We start from the raw sequence: 16,153 nt of genomic DNA on the forward strand, positions 1-16,153 counted from the left end.
AGACTCCATCTCAATATCCACAGACTGAGCCTTTAGACCCACCCTAAGGTTAGGTGGGGCTTTGTAGCCCCAGGCTTCAAAACTTCAAGGCAGATTCAATTTCTAGTCTGCACCACTAAAAGGGTCAAAAGCCCTACGCTTCAGAACCAAGCCAGATGGCCTGCCCAGAATCTTTGGACAGGCTGATTATTGAAGGTTTTTTTCGGACAAATATAGTCTATAAAGTCTGAAATAAGTACCTACTTATTCCAACATGCAGACATTGATGCAATCAGTCAAGTGTAACATCAGCAAGTAGATAAAATAAAGGACCAGAGACTAATCCTAAAGGAAAAGAAATGCATGAATTATCTACAAAGAATTGAAAATAATTGTTTTTAAAAAGCTTAGCAAATTTCAAGAAAATACAAAGAAACGAATCAACAAAATTAGGAAATAATTTCTAGTGCGAGAATTTTAGAAGAGTTTTAAATCATTTTTTAAAATCACACAGAAATCCTGGAACTGAATGTCAGGTTGATGGAGGTGGCTAAGGAATAAAGCACTAAGCAACTTGTGGGAGAGAGAAAAACATCAATCAGGTGCTGACAGAACCACCTAATAATCAGCTAGATTTCCTGGCCAATCCTGGATCTTAGCCAGCTCCCTCCACCAACCCCAGTAAGACAAGAGAATATAAAAAACCCTTTTTCCTGTCCCAAGCCTTCCCTTCCTGCCCTAAGCCCAATAAAAATTCCATTCTGGTGGAGCCCCAAAGCCCTCTGCTTAGACCCACCCTGTTGGTCTGAGGATTCCTCCAGCAGCCTTTATAAATCTTCCTCCTTTTGGTCGCTGCTGCCTGACTTTACACTGAACAATACAACAAACTAAACTAAAAATGGAATGGAAATATCAACAGCAGAAGAAAGACTCCATGTACTCCAAGATGGAGGAGAAAAGAAAGAATGAGAGTGAATAAAGAAAGTTTATGAAATTCATGGGAAAGAGTCCAAGAACATTTTGGAGTCATAGAAATTCAGAAAGGAGAAAAGACACATAATGGAGCAGAAAGTTTATTTAAACAAATAATAGTAGACAACTTCCCAAACCTGGAGAAAGATATAAATATCTAAGTACAGGAAGTTCAAAAGTCTCCAATTAGAATCAGTCTAAATAAGACTACCTCAAGACATATTATAAGCAAACTCTCAAAGTCGATGACAAAGAGAGGATTCTAAACACAGCTGTAGAAAAGAAACAAATAAAAAATAAGAGATTTTCAATATGGCTAACAACATATTTCTCTCTAGAAATCTTATAGGCCAGGAGAGAGTAGGGTTAGGAATATATATTCAAAATGTTAAAGGGGGAAAACCTTGTCAATAAAGAATAAGAATAGTATCCCCAGCTAATGAAATGATATCATGTTCTTCAGAAATGATAGAGAAAAGATACATTTCAAAACAAATAAAAATAGAAACCAAAAAACATACCTACATTACAAAATATGCTAAGGAAGCTTTTGAAGCTGAAAGGAAATGATACTAGTGAGTAATAAAAATAATCTGAGAATAAAAAAACTCACTGATAAAATTAAGTATATACTCAAATTCAAAAATATAATAATAATGTAATGTTGATGTATAAATCACCTATAACTTTACTACCAAGTTTCAAAGACAAAACTATTTTAAAAGCAATGCAATAATTTGGTAAAGTATAGTTAATATACAAGAATGTAAATTGCAACATCAAAATTCAAAATGTGGCATATGTAGTGAATAAAATATGGTTTTGCTTTTTGTAATCAAAGTTAACTTGTTACCAGTTTAAAAAAATATGCTATAACAACAGGATGTGTTTTGTGAGCCTTGTTGTAACCACAAAGGAAAAACCTAAAGCACAAACACACATACAAAAATCAAAAAATCAAAACATACCATTAGAGAAATATCACTTAACCACAAAGGGAAAAAGTAATAGAGGAAAAAAAAGAATACAGGATCTATAAAACAACTGGGAAACAATTAATAAAATGGCAGTTGTTAGCACAAAAGAACGTGAACTTCCTAGAATAGCTCAGCACAGCTTTCATTCAGGAACAGAGTGAGGCCTCTCCCATTTTCCTGATGGAAAATGAGCCATACGCCAAAGGGGAAGATTAGGCTTATATAGGTTACACTGAGAGGTGACTTAATTAATAATCTAACAGTTTAAGCTATCTTTACTGGGCCAGGTGGAGGGTGCAGGGTCAGTAGTCAGTATCTGGGAAAGAATTTGTTAAAGGTGGATCAATGTTTTGGCCTCTCCCTACAAGCAGTTATTTCAGGCTTGATCCTCCCCCAGGGCCTGCTTTGTCACTGGGAAAGAATGTATTGGGGAAAAAATCAAAGTATTGTATTCTCCCTCATTCATTCTCCCTGGGTCACATTATTTTGAGGTTTGTGACTTTCCATATCCAAAAGCAGTAGTAAGACTTTACCTACTAATAATTACCTTGAATATAAATATATTAAATTCTTCAATAAAAGCATAAACTGATTGAATGGATATAAACAAAATAAGATAGACCCAGATATATGCTGCCCATAAAAGGCTCACTTTACCTATAAGAATACCTATAGATTGAAAGTAAAGGACTAGGTAAAGATAATTCTTGAAAAATGGAAACCAAAAATGAGATGGTAAAACTATATTTAAATAATATAAAATAGATTTTAATTCAGAAATTGTGAATAAATGGACAAAGAAAAATATTATATAATGTTAAATAAGTCAATTCATCAAGAAAACAAGAATTTTAAATCCACATACATTCAACATCAGAGCTCCTAAATATATAAAGCAAATACTAGCAGATGTGAATGAAAAGATAGACTGCAATACAATAATAGTAGAAACCTCAGTATCCCATGTTCAGAAATGAATAGATCATCCAGAAAGAAAATCAGTGTCAAGAGCTTTGTAATGTTTTGAACAACCAATAATAAAAAAATAAATAAATAAAAAGAAAAAAAAAGATTCAGATCATTAAAAAAAAAAAAAAAAGAAAAGAAAACATTGGACTTAAATCATACTGTAGATAAAATGGACCTAACAGATACACAGAGAATACTCCTGCTAACAGCTACAAAATATACATTCTTTTTTTTCTGATAATAATGGTATAAAACTAGAAATCAATTGTAGGAGAAACTTTGGAAAATTCACAAATATATATCACTCCTGAACAACCAATAAGCCAATGAAGATAATAAAAGGAAAATTGGGCTGTGGATTTGGCTGAAGCGGTAACGCACTTGCCTGGCCCTCATGCGTTGTGCTGGGTTCGATCCTCAGCACCACATAAAAATAAATAAAGATGTTGTGTCCACCGAAAACTGAAAAATAAATATTAAAAAATTCTCTCTCTCTTCACTCTCTCTCTCTCTTAAAAAAAAAGAAACAAAGAAAGCATAAGTCCATTAATTTTGTTTTTAAAAATGTTTGGCTATTATGAATTTCTACAAATTTTGATATAGTATCATCAGTTGGATTTATTCAGAATAATGACTGAGTAAGAACATCTGAGCACCTTGTATCAGATAGAAGCACTGTACAAGTACAGAAAGGTACTATCTTAGACATATATTAAAATATTGGTATCTTAAACAGTAGATGCAAATACAATTAAGAGAATATATCTCAAAAATTTGTTTGACTATCTTTAATAACCAAGTAGACCATTTATATTATTAATTAATTATTAATCTGTTATTTGAATGGCAGTGTGATAAAAATTAAATATAAATATGAAGTGGCACTTTTGGTTAGTATAAAAATCATTATTAAAAAATAACAGTGATATGACATTAGTTTCCATTAGTTTTTCAATAGAGAAATACCATACTTAAGGTTTGGGAAATGTTAAATCTTGACTGACATAGCTGTTGGAAACTCATTTTCCTGACAATTTGTTTGATTTGAAATATGTTTTTTTCTCTCTTTAATTTAGTCTGTTTAATGAGTCATTAAGAATACTGATTTCAAATTATTTGATTTAGAGGCTTTGGCAAGCCATCAAAGATGATGAGTGTGGGAAGCTAGGAATCCAGTTTTACTTTAAGGAATACTTTAAGTACACATTTTATTAAAGTCAAAAAATCTGTAGGATGGCATACTAAGATAATCTTTAATATACAAATTTCTTTTCTACTGATATTCTTAGTCCTCTAATGGATATACATTTAAAAAGTCCATGTGATAGCAAAAAGGAAGAGTGTTATCTTTAGAATTAATTATATTCATATTGGAGCAAACACAAAATGCACAGTGAAGATTCCAACAAAAATCTAAAAACCTCTCAACCCTGCATATTTTTAAAAGGAAATATAATTACTAGAAATATTAGAATCCTCAAATAAACATGCACAACCATGCACATACACACACTCTCCAAAAAAATTAGATTCAAAGTCCTTGTCACTTTTCACCTGGCAGGATCTGAATTCCCCAAATCTGTCTACCCAATAGAAATCACCTAATTATCAAAACACACAAATATAAACTCAAAATCCACCACCAAGGTAGGTAAGTAAGCTATGAATAATCAAAATTTCAATGAAAAACTAATCTGGCGAGTAATCAAATATGGAGTGTAAAAGTAAAAAAAAAAATTCCACCAGGACACATAGGACAATAGCCAAGGTAGGGAGGGAAGTGGGTAAGTGGAGAATCCTCCTGGATCCTCCTGCACAGTGCATACTAGGTGCACTTACAGGAGACATTTCTCTTGATCCAAGGATAAGATCCAGATCGCAATATCTTACTGGATATGCCAAAATAAATTCCCAAAGAATGACTAAAAGAAATCTGGCTAATTAATAGCACATAATTTATTTTTATACAAAAGATATCAATCAACAGATATATTTTATCTAATAGAGTAGATCCAGGATTTATAAAAGAAAAGAAGAGAAAGAAGAAAATTAACTGCAAAAATTCTGGAAGCAGAAAGTATTATTTGCACTTCATTGAGCAAACTGATTGGCTGGTAGATAACAAAGATGTCAATTTAGATAGGATATCTTTGATTATGATAAGTAGAGAAATAAAAGAAAGCAATATTCATTTCTTATGGATTCTCCAAAGGGTCTTGTGAGTCTAATTTTGTAGTACTTGTGTTAGGATGTCTTTGGGTAAAGCTTTCTAATGTCTTCCCATCAGCATCTATACCTTCGGTCAAATCTTCTTCTTTACCTCATGAGAATCTCTCATTCTACTGTGCTTTTATCTCTTCTCACCAACCTCTTCAAAGTTCCCTTTACATCTTTGTTTCTCAGAGTATAAATGGCGGTGGTGGGTGGGGTTAGATTGGGAGTTACGACAGTCTACAAAAGCATGATGAACTTTCCTTGACTGTGGGCATAGGAGTTGTTGGGATGGATATAGACAGCCATGATGATGCCATAGATGAGGGATACTACCAACAGAGAAGACCCACAAGTCCTAAGGGCTTTATGCCAGGCTTGAGCTGACTTGATCCTCATCACTGCTTGGACTATGTACCCATATGAGACCAAGATGAGTGCCAGGAGGAGGAAAAGCAGTACCAAAGAAGCCATGAAGAGTTGGACCTCAATAGTATGAATGTCTACACAGGCCAACTTGATCATGGCAGGAAATTCACAGTTGAAGTGGTCAATCCTATGGTTCCCACAAAAGGTCACAGTGCCCTGAATGAGTGTGGTGCCCACTCCACTCAACCATGCTATTCCTGCAAGGGAATTGGCAAAATTGCAGGTGCATAACTGTGGCATAAAGGAGTGATTGGCAAACAGCAGCATAATGATCAAATGCCATGACAGCTAGGAGAACACATTCAGTGGATCTCAGTGCCAGAGACACATAGAGTTGAATGGCACAGTCTATAAGTGTAATTGTCTTGGCTGAACCGCAGAGGTTCCACAGCAGCTGGGGACCAATGCTTGTTGTAAAGCAGAGGTCAATGAAGGAGAGATTGGTAAGAAAATAATACATGGGTATGTGGAGCATGGAATCCAGAGAGGAAACCGGTATGGTTGCTGTATTGCCTACCAGTGTCAGGAGGTAAGAGATTAGCATGAGTGCAAAGAGAATCTTCTCAAGTTGTGGTTGATCAGAAAAACACACCAGTATGAAATAACCTCCTAAACTCTCATTAAGCATCTTCATATCACCTTACTTATGACAAGGAGAGAGATAAATATAAAAGTAGAGGTGTTAGTGGAATATAGTTAGAATCAGAATTATACTTGAGAAACATTGACCCTAAAAAATGGAGGAGGGGGGAATGATATGTATGGAGCATGGAACAAGGAGCGGGAGGGAGAGAGAGAGAAAGAGGAGAGAGAGACAAGCAAGAACATTTCCAAGAGTATGCAGAATTTACAGAGAACCATTAAAATATATGAGGATATAAAATAGACCATAAAAGAAGTAATTAATAATTAGTGGTTGCTCAGTTCTTCTAAATTGTTTCATTTTTTTTTCTTAGAAATCCATTTTTCTTCCTGAATAACATCTTATAAGATTATAAATAAAAGAAAAATGAGATGTGGTAAAATCAACAATCATTTTTGTAGCTATTTTTTATTCATTATCAATAATAAAAAGTTGCAAATAAAAATGAGATATTTTTGAAAACTTTTATTTGATTTTTTTAATATTGTACCCTGACACAAACATTTGTCAAAATTGTGCTAAGTATGAAACACCTAATCATCATTTTTAATTAGTTAATATATATCATCTATACATTAAACTGCTTTCTTTAAATGTATTTCTAATAATATGAAAATAGACAGTCTAGAGAATAGTGAGAGTCTTCAGAGAGTAACACTTTCGTAAGTTGCAAATAAATTTTGATGCATTGCCGAAAACATTTTTAGAATTGGATATTTTAATTTTGTATTAATTAAAGTAAAACTTTTTGATAATTTCATTTTCTGTAGATTTCAATGAAGTTGTGTTTGGAGTTTAAATTCTATTTTCCCTCTTATAACATCATACTCTATGTTAGCAGAATGATGAGTCCCTTTGATTCCTTACTTAATTTTTATGAAAGACTTAATTGATCTCATCACAGATGTCAAAATATATTAGGTGACCTTCTATCTTTTGGCTTTTAGTCTTCATTGCCTGCCTGTACATGGTCATCAGAACCAGACACATATTTTTATAAAAATAAAATTTTTGTTTCTTAAAATACCAAATTCACAAACCTCATCATCTAATTCAAGGCTCTGCCCAATTTTCTATCTTCTTTCTGTTTTCAGAATTATCTCCCAACATTTGTAATTTATTCTAGCCAAACAAATCTCTACTATTATGCACAGAAAAAAATTCTAATTTCTCATCCTAACTCTATTTCTTTCCTGACTGTTCAATTTCTTTTATTCTTGTCAATTTCTAGTCACTTTTCAATATTTATTTCCAGACTCATGTCTTCAAGAAGTTCCCAAATCTACTATACAAAATGCTTTTTTTTTCTGAAATTCCAATTGTGTGGTTTGCAATTGTGTTTTAATTTACATGAGGACCAATTTAATTGAACATGCCAAGCATATTCCTTAAATGGAAAGGAAACTCTCAATGGAAAAGACATTTCTTTCAAATGTCTTCTTATTATCAGCAGAAGCCTTATTTTTTAAAGAAAATATGGATTGAATAAATGGATTTTGAATAAGCTGATGCCTTTGCTTATTCTATTAAACTGTTTTCTTCCTATTTTCCTTCTCTTAACTAGTCAACCATGTTTTGAAAACATACTAAATGTATGGCAATATTACCAGCATATACATATACACAAACCTAAATAATTTGCCTCAGTAACATGTATGAATCCAAAGTTATGGCTGTATCATAAAGAATCCCATCCTCAGTACCCCAGCAAAATATTTTATTTGGAATAATTAAAGAAAACTAGAGTCAGAAGGAAATTTCCAGAAATACAAGAAAGCTACCCTTTCTTTGATTTTCTATTTCTGCATTTTCTTATTCCTAAGTGTACATTCTTTGAACTTGAGAGATTAGAAAATTATCATTTACTTCAAATCTAATCCTATTATAAAATAGTACAAGGCAACTTAACCCATTATCAGAAATAAAAATGCTGAAAAGTAGGCATAAATGAAAGTAAATTATTGACTGGGGTAGTTTGAGGAATGCTGAAATGAGTAACTGAAGAAAATAATTACTGTTTTCTCTAGACAGAACATTTGTAGTACATTAGGTGGGGAAGGAAAAAGATATATTATTATTTCCTCACCTCTGAAAATTCTGACCATTCACTTTTCTAATTAGTTTTATAAGTTGAGAAAGTGATACTTACAAATGAGTTTTCCAGAAACATGAAATTCTGAAAATTCTGAAAATGAATCTCAAATCCACTACCAAGTTTGGGGTGTGAGTGCGTATTTCCAGAGCCAGAAAACATTAGAATTTGTTACTGTAGCAGGAAATAACATCAGACCAAGTTTGGGACCAGGAGAATTCTATATTCCTAATAGAGCAATTAGTACCAAGCAAAAAAGTGACCAAGATAAAGGTCTCCTAGGGAAAGTGTATGGAAGGAACTACTTCTGAACATTTTTATCTTCAGTCAAAAATGTTTCTAGGCCCTCAAATCTCATACTAAAATAAAAAATCTTCAAAAAGGTGAAAAAGAAGTTCTCATTGTCAGCCAGGTGTTTTTAGTGACATGATTCTCATGGAGTTATAATTATCAAGACCCGAAAAGCTGAATGCATGTGCATGCATTACATATCAAAGTATGCCAGTAGGATACTTGTGGATTCTGTTTCAGAGAAAAGACATCAACAAAATTTGGTAGCATGATATTTGTTTTGTCAGCATTTCTCAAAAATTTTAAAAGGTTTCCTTATCCAATAAATTTGAAGGGGCTCAGCATAAGACTTCTTAGAAATTCACAAAATACATACATTGGTACTTCTTAAAAATTTACACAGTACAAAGACTATGTCTGCTCACACTAAATTTCTTCCAGAATATTCGCAAATCATTTAGCTAAATAATATTATGATGGATAGCACTTTACAAGTTCAGAGAGATCCTGTCATATAAATTTGCATTTGGGAATAGAAAGGATAACTGTATGTTAACATCACCTATAAATTACTAACTATAAACATTCAAGCAACATGAATTCCATGGAAAGTAATTGAAATTTCTGGAGCCACACAGAATCCTACTTTTGTCTACACCTTTGAGAAAATCCTGAAACAAGACTCAGTTCATTACATGTCATACTGAAAAACAAACTGAAAGCAGGCAATATACATAAATATTAGAAAACAAAGATATAGAGTATGGTAAATTCAAAATAAATACTTTATTATACACAGCTGGAATTAAGCTAAGAATTCTTTATTGAACAGACAAATTTTTAGCTAATGTTATCCAATATAGAAAAAAATACAAATTATTAAAAATATACAAAAGAGCATGAGAGTTAGTAAAAAATAAGCAGAAACATGCTAAATATTCTAATACCTTCTTATAGTTTGCAGAGCTAATTTTATGTTAATTCAATAAGTAGATCCAGGCTATGTAATGCTTACAGCACTAGAAGAAAATACAGAATCTTAAAAATTGGCAATAGTTATAAAAGGAAAGAAAATATATATATATATATTCAGTCAAGTGCAATAGCACATGCCTGTAATCCCAGCAAATCAGGAGGCTGCTACAGGACTGCAAGTGCAAGGCCAGCCTTAGCAAGTTAGTGAGGCCCTAAGCAACTTAGTAAAACCCTGACTCAAAATAGTAAAATAAAATGAGCTGGGCATGTGGTTTAGTGGTTAAGCAACTCTGCGTTCAATCCTAGTACCAATATATATATATATATATATAAAATAAAAGGTGGAATGTGATGGACATCATTATCCAAAGTACATGTATGAAGACACGAATTGATGTCAACATACTTTATATACTTCCAGACATGAAAAAATGTGCTGTATATGTGTAATAAGAATTGTAGTCCATTCTGCTGTCATTTAATTTTTTAAAAAATTTAAAAAAAAATATAAAAAAGAAAAGAAATATATCAGAAGGTATACTAAATAAAAATATAAACTTAAAAAAAAAAAAAAAACAACTAATGAAGCCAGGCACAGTGGTGTATCCCTGTAACCCCAGCAACTCCAGAGGCAGAGGAAGGAGGATTCTGAGTTCAAAGCCAGCCTCAGCAACTTAGGCTCTGAAAAACTTAGCAAAACGCTGTCTCTAAATAAAATATAGAAAAGGTCTGGGGATGTTGCTCAGTGGTTAAGTGCCTCTGGGTTCAATCCCCAGTACCAAATAATAATAATAATATAATAATTAATGAGAATTAGGAAAAAATAAGCAGAAACATAGTAAATATTCTAATATTTAGAATAAATATTTGAACAGCACTAAATGTTTGTTCCTCTACTGAAACATCAAAAACAAGTAGAAACTCAGAACCAATGTTTTCAAAACTCCAGAAAACATCAAATATTTTTAGTAACTGCTGAACAAAGAAAACGTCAGATTAAAAATAGTAGGAATGTTTTTGTGATGGCCTTATTGTCCTTGCTCCAGCCACTTCCTCCATGGTGGTGGCCTTATCCTAACAGCAGCCTGAATTCACAGTATGAGACTTTGTCCCTTGTAAAGAGAAAGCAGAGCAGTTCTTACTTCTAAACTAGTACATCTGTTTTAAAATGAGGTTATCTTTGTTTTGGCTAACTTAGAACACAGGCTAGAAAAGTAGTTGGCACTAAAAACTCTGGCAAAGCTAACTCTTCATACTCCTACAGCAAAAGTCTATGAGTTGAAATAAATGATAGATTACATAAGGCCTAGGAGAAAATTCTGTCAAATATTTTTTTGAGAAATTAGAATATTCAAAATGTACCTATATAAATGGGGTATTTAGAAAGCCATATATATGCTTACAGCAATATATACTTCCAGAAAATACAGAAGACTCTTAGCTTTCTCTTTAGGCTGTTCCCTAGGCTCAGTGAAATCCTTGCTAGGTGTTGAGGAATATTACTGAAAAAAGTTAATCTCCAAAGACTGGGAGTGTTGTTTGTTGTTGTTTTGTGTGTGTTTTCTTTTCTGTTTTTGTTTTATTGTTGAGCTATTGGTATAGCTTCTGACATGCAAGAAAATGCCTGCCAAATCTAAAGGAATAGTGATTTCAATTATCATACATGGCACAAAATAATCCCTCTCAAAAATACTTTGGGGGGTGTGTCGCGACTTCTTGCCCGCAAGGAAGACGCAACACTCAGGAATCTTCTTTCAGTAGTTTATTTCAGGCCCTTGATAGTTCTTCTTCTCTCCCTCAGATGCCCCTCCCAGCCTTAATAAAGCATCTCAAGCCCCAATGCAAAGCAGCCACGTGGAGCTTTCTCATAGGGTGATGAAAAGTCATGCGCCAACTCTCCCAAATAAGGAGTTGTTTGTCACAGACCACAGCGGAGCCAGCGCCATCTTGTAATGGCGACCATAATTTGCATAAACGGCAGAAGCGGCTCACCACAGGGGTGTAGCTTTGTAATAGGGGGTTCACCCCTATTACAAAGCTCTGTAATAGAGCACTTGCCTGGCACGCTCAAGACCCTGGGTTTTATCCCCAGAACTAAAAAAAAAAAAGTAGGGAAAGTAAATAAACATAAACAAAGTTATAACCTTCAGAAATATAGCTCAGTAAATACTGAAAGGGAAAGAATCTGATTTCTATAACTAACACATTAAATTAGTAGATTACTTAATTTTCAACAACAAAAATCTTCAAGATTTATAAACAAATAGAAAAGTATGGATCACTTGAAGGGATAAATAGATATAAACTGTCCTTAAGGAAATTCAGGAATAGAAATTTTTAGATAAAGACTAAAACAACTTAAAATGTTCTCCCAAATTAAAGAAAATAGACTAACAATGTGTGAATGAAATGAAAATACCAACAAAGAGAAATTATAAAAAGGGACTCAAACAGAAATTCTGGAGCTGAAAAGTCCATAATTTGAAATGAAAATTTCACTAGAAAGACACAAAAGTTGAGAAGGCAGAAGAAAGAATCAGTAAAATTAAACATAGAACAATTGGTGTTGGCCTGAGAAACAGAAAGAAAAAATAACAAAGTGATCAGGGAAGAACAGACTCTGTGAGACACCTTCAAGAAGACCAACATGTACATTATGGGATTCCAGAAGAAGAGAGAAAGGGTGAATATTTGAAAAAAATAATGACCAAAACTTTAATAAATTTGATGAAATATGTGAAATGACAGATCTAAGAAGCTCAGTGATTTCAAATATGATAAACCCAAAGAGACTCACAGTGAGATGCATAAAAATAAATCTGTCAAGATAAATGACAGAGAACTTTAAAAGCAGCAAAAGAAATCTACATGTATTCACTCCTCAATAAGATTGACATTTAGTTATTCACCATAAACCGTGGAGGCTGGAGATGAAAGCATGACATATTTAGGTTGTTAAAAGAAAAATACTGTTCCTCAAAAATTCTATATCTTACAATACTGTCCCTCAAAAATGAGAGAGAAATTACAACATTCCCAGATTAATTTAAGCTGAAGGAGTTTGTTCCTTTAGGCCAATTTTATTAGAAATGCTAAGAGAAATCCTTTAAGTTGACATTAAATGATTACTCAAATCCATAAAGAAATACAGATCTCTGGTATAAATAATAAGCAAGTGTAATTGTATTTTTGCTTTGTAACTCAATTTTAAATTTTTGATATATTTTAAAAGACAAACACATAAAAGTTATAATTCTTATCTTATTGGGCACAAAATGTCCAAATATGTCATTTTGACAATAGTAAAGACAAGGAGCTTTATAGGAACTGAAGTCTCTCTCTGCTTCATGATCATTGTGACATGAGCACATAAAAATGTTTAACAATTCTCTGCCACACTCTTCTTCCATGATATTCTTTCTGCCTCACCTCAAGCCCCAAGAAATGGAGCCAGCCTTCTATGGACTAAGACCTCTGAAACTGTGAGCCCTTGAATAAACTTTTTCTCCTCCATATTTGTTCTGGTCAGATCCTTTAGTCTCAGCAGCCAAAAAAAAAAAAAAAAAAAAACTGACTAAAACAGGAAGGTATCAAACTAGAAAGATTCTACAGAGAAAAGGAAACAACTAGCATCATGAAAAAAGAACGTGCATAATGGGAGAAAATTTTGCTAGCTACTGTTCCAACAGAGGATTAACATCTAGAATACATAAATAACTCAAAAAACTCAAAAACAACAACAAAATGCCCCAATAAATAAATGAGCAAATAAGCTAAACAAACAATTCTCAAAAGAGTACATACATATATGCTAGACATACAAATGTTTAACAATTATATGAAAAAATACTCAGCATCTCTAGTCATTAAGGAATTGCACATCAAAACTACACTGAGATCTCATTTCACTTCAGTTGGAATGTCAGTCATCCATAATATAAATAACAATAAATTCTGGTGAGCATCTAAGGAAAGGGAACTCAAAAACTGTTGATGAGAATGTAAATTAGTATGACAATATAAAAATCAGTATGGAGGTTCCTTGAAATTTTAAAATATGATCCAACTGTATACCATTTACCGGAGACAAATTATACAGAAAATTATATCAAGGAAACCCAAATCTTGTTCTTTAAAAAGATAATGAAATAGATAAACCTCTAGCCCAGCCAACTTAGATATCACAAATGAAAGAGGGGACATTACTATAGGTCTCATGGACAATGGAATAATAAATAGTGTTACAATTTATTGATGTCCACAAATATGATAACTTGGATGAAAGACACAATTTGTCAAAACTTTTACAAGAAGAAACAGACTATCTGAATAGGATTAAATCTATTATAGAAATTGAAACAATAATAGTTATTCGTAAAAGAAAGCTAATGGACCAATTGGAGTCACTGGTGCATTATATTAAACATTATATAAAAACTAAGTAGCATAATTTCTCATGGACATCAATACACAGTTCCTTGGTAAAATATTAGCAAGTTGAATTCAACAATATACAAAAAATACAGTACTTTAATTCTCCTAAAAACCCTCTTTGCTTCACTTATTCATTCTGATCTTTATTTCCATCAAATCTTGGCAAACACTGAACTTTTTACTGTTTCAATAATTTGGGTTTTTTTGAATGTAATATAGTTGAAATCATGCAACACAAAGTCTTAATATTGACTTCTTTCTCTTTATAATCTGTGGTAAATTTTATTCCATCACTTTCCATTACTTGATAGCCCATTTTTTAAGCACTAAATAATATTCCATTGTCAAGTTATACCACAGTATGTGTATTTATCCATTTATCTCCAGAGAGACATATTGGTTCCTTTCATATTTTGACAATTATAAATAAAGCTGTATAATACTATAATGGTAGATTGATTTCATTATGTGTTTGTCCAGATACAACACTGGCAGGCAGTCTGTGGAATTAGAGAAAATATTTTCAAGCTATCTAATTGATAAAGCATTAATATCTAACCTATGTACAAATCTTCTACAACCTAATAGCAAAAAATAATTCAATTAATAAGTAGACAAAGAACTTGAATAGACATTTCTCCAAAGAAGGCAGACAAATGGCCACCAGATATAGGAAAGGGTGCTCACCATGATTAATCACAAAGGAAATGTAGTTCAGAACTACCATGAGTTATTACCTGCCACCTGATAGAAAGGATGTTAATTTAAAAAATTGTAAGAACTACTGAAGATATTTGAGAAATCAAAAGCTTTATGTTTATTACTGTTGAGGATATAGAATGGTGCAGCTACTGTGGAAAATAGCATGGAGGTTCCTTAAATATTAAAAATAGAACTATTGTATGATCCAGGAGTCCCAATACTGGGTATACATATCCAAAGGAAAGGCAATCATTATGCACAAAAGATATCTGCACTTTCTTGTTCATTATAGCTTTATTTACAACATCCAAGATATGACCTTAAACTCAACAAACCTTTCTCTAACAACAAATAAATGAATATACACACACACACACACACACACACACACACACTTATACATGCAATAGAATACTACTTGGCCTTAAAAAATAAGAAAATTTAAGACAACAAGGAAGAACTTGAATGACAATATATAAAGTAAAACAAACCAAGCACAGAAAGAAAAGTACCACATGATCTCACTTATATATGAACTCTAAAAATGTTGAACTCATAAAAGTAGACAGTAAAATGGTGATTGGCAGGGGCTTGTGAGGAGGTTGGGGAAATATTGACCAAAGGTTATAAAACTTCATGAAGAATAACTTCCAGAGAGGTACTGTAAAACAGTTATTATGGTTACTGACCATGTATTGTGGTCTTCAAAATTCCAGAAGAGTACATCTTAGGTGTTCTCACCATAAAAATTAATAGTTGCAAGAGACAATGCAAATGTTAATCAGTTCAATTTAGTCTTTTCACAGTATGTATATATGTCAACACAACATATTGAAAATGATAAGTATGTATATTTTTTTTATTTTTCAATTGAAAAACAAAAGTATTAGCAATCTAAATTTCTTCCACCAGTGAAAACATTTAAAAGACTGTTTTAAACAATCTAAAGTTGAGCAATTCACTGGCAGTAGACCATAATAAAAGAACTATTAAGGGAAGTTCTTCAAGCAAAAAAAAATGATACTGGATGAAATTTTGAATCTATGTAAAAAGAAAAGAAAAGTAAGAACTTAGGAATTATAAAAATATAGATAAATAGGAAATAATTTCTCATTGTTTTAAAAAATTGACTCTTCAAGACAAAAGGAATACTAACATGTAGTGCTATACATAACATATGTAGAAATAAAGTACATGACAACAATGGAAGGTAGGAGAAATTAGAATATTTTTTAAAGGAATCTTATGTTATATATCATGCTAAATAAGATTTAGAGATAGGTATTGATAAATTAAAAGTGCAAGTTATATGACCTTGAACAACATTTTAAAAATAAGGCAGATTTTTTTTGATCATATTAATAATTAAAATAGAATTACACTAAAAGCATATTCTATTTATCTAACTGAAGATAAGACCAAGAAACAACAAATGATAATCAAATAGAGGTCAGGTTCAGCCCTTATCCATCTCTCTGA

The 16,153-nt window shown here is 32.4% G+C and overlaps 1 pseudogene; it reads right to left on the reverse strand.

The window, feature by feature from the left end:
- Positions 1-5,231: 5,231 nt before the first annotated feature.
- On the reverse strand, positions 5,232-6,165 carry LOC107160788 (annotated as a pseudogene).
- Positions 6,166-16,153: the final 9,988 nt, after the last annotated feature.

Source organism: Marmota marmota, unplaced genomic scaffold, assembly GCF_001458135.2.
Source record: "Marmota marmota marmota unplaced genomic scaffold, marMar, whole genome shotgun sequence".
In the NCBI taxonomy this organism is placed as follows: Eukaryota; Metazoa; Chordata; class Mammalia; order Rodentia; family Sciuridae; genus Marmota; species Marmota marmota.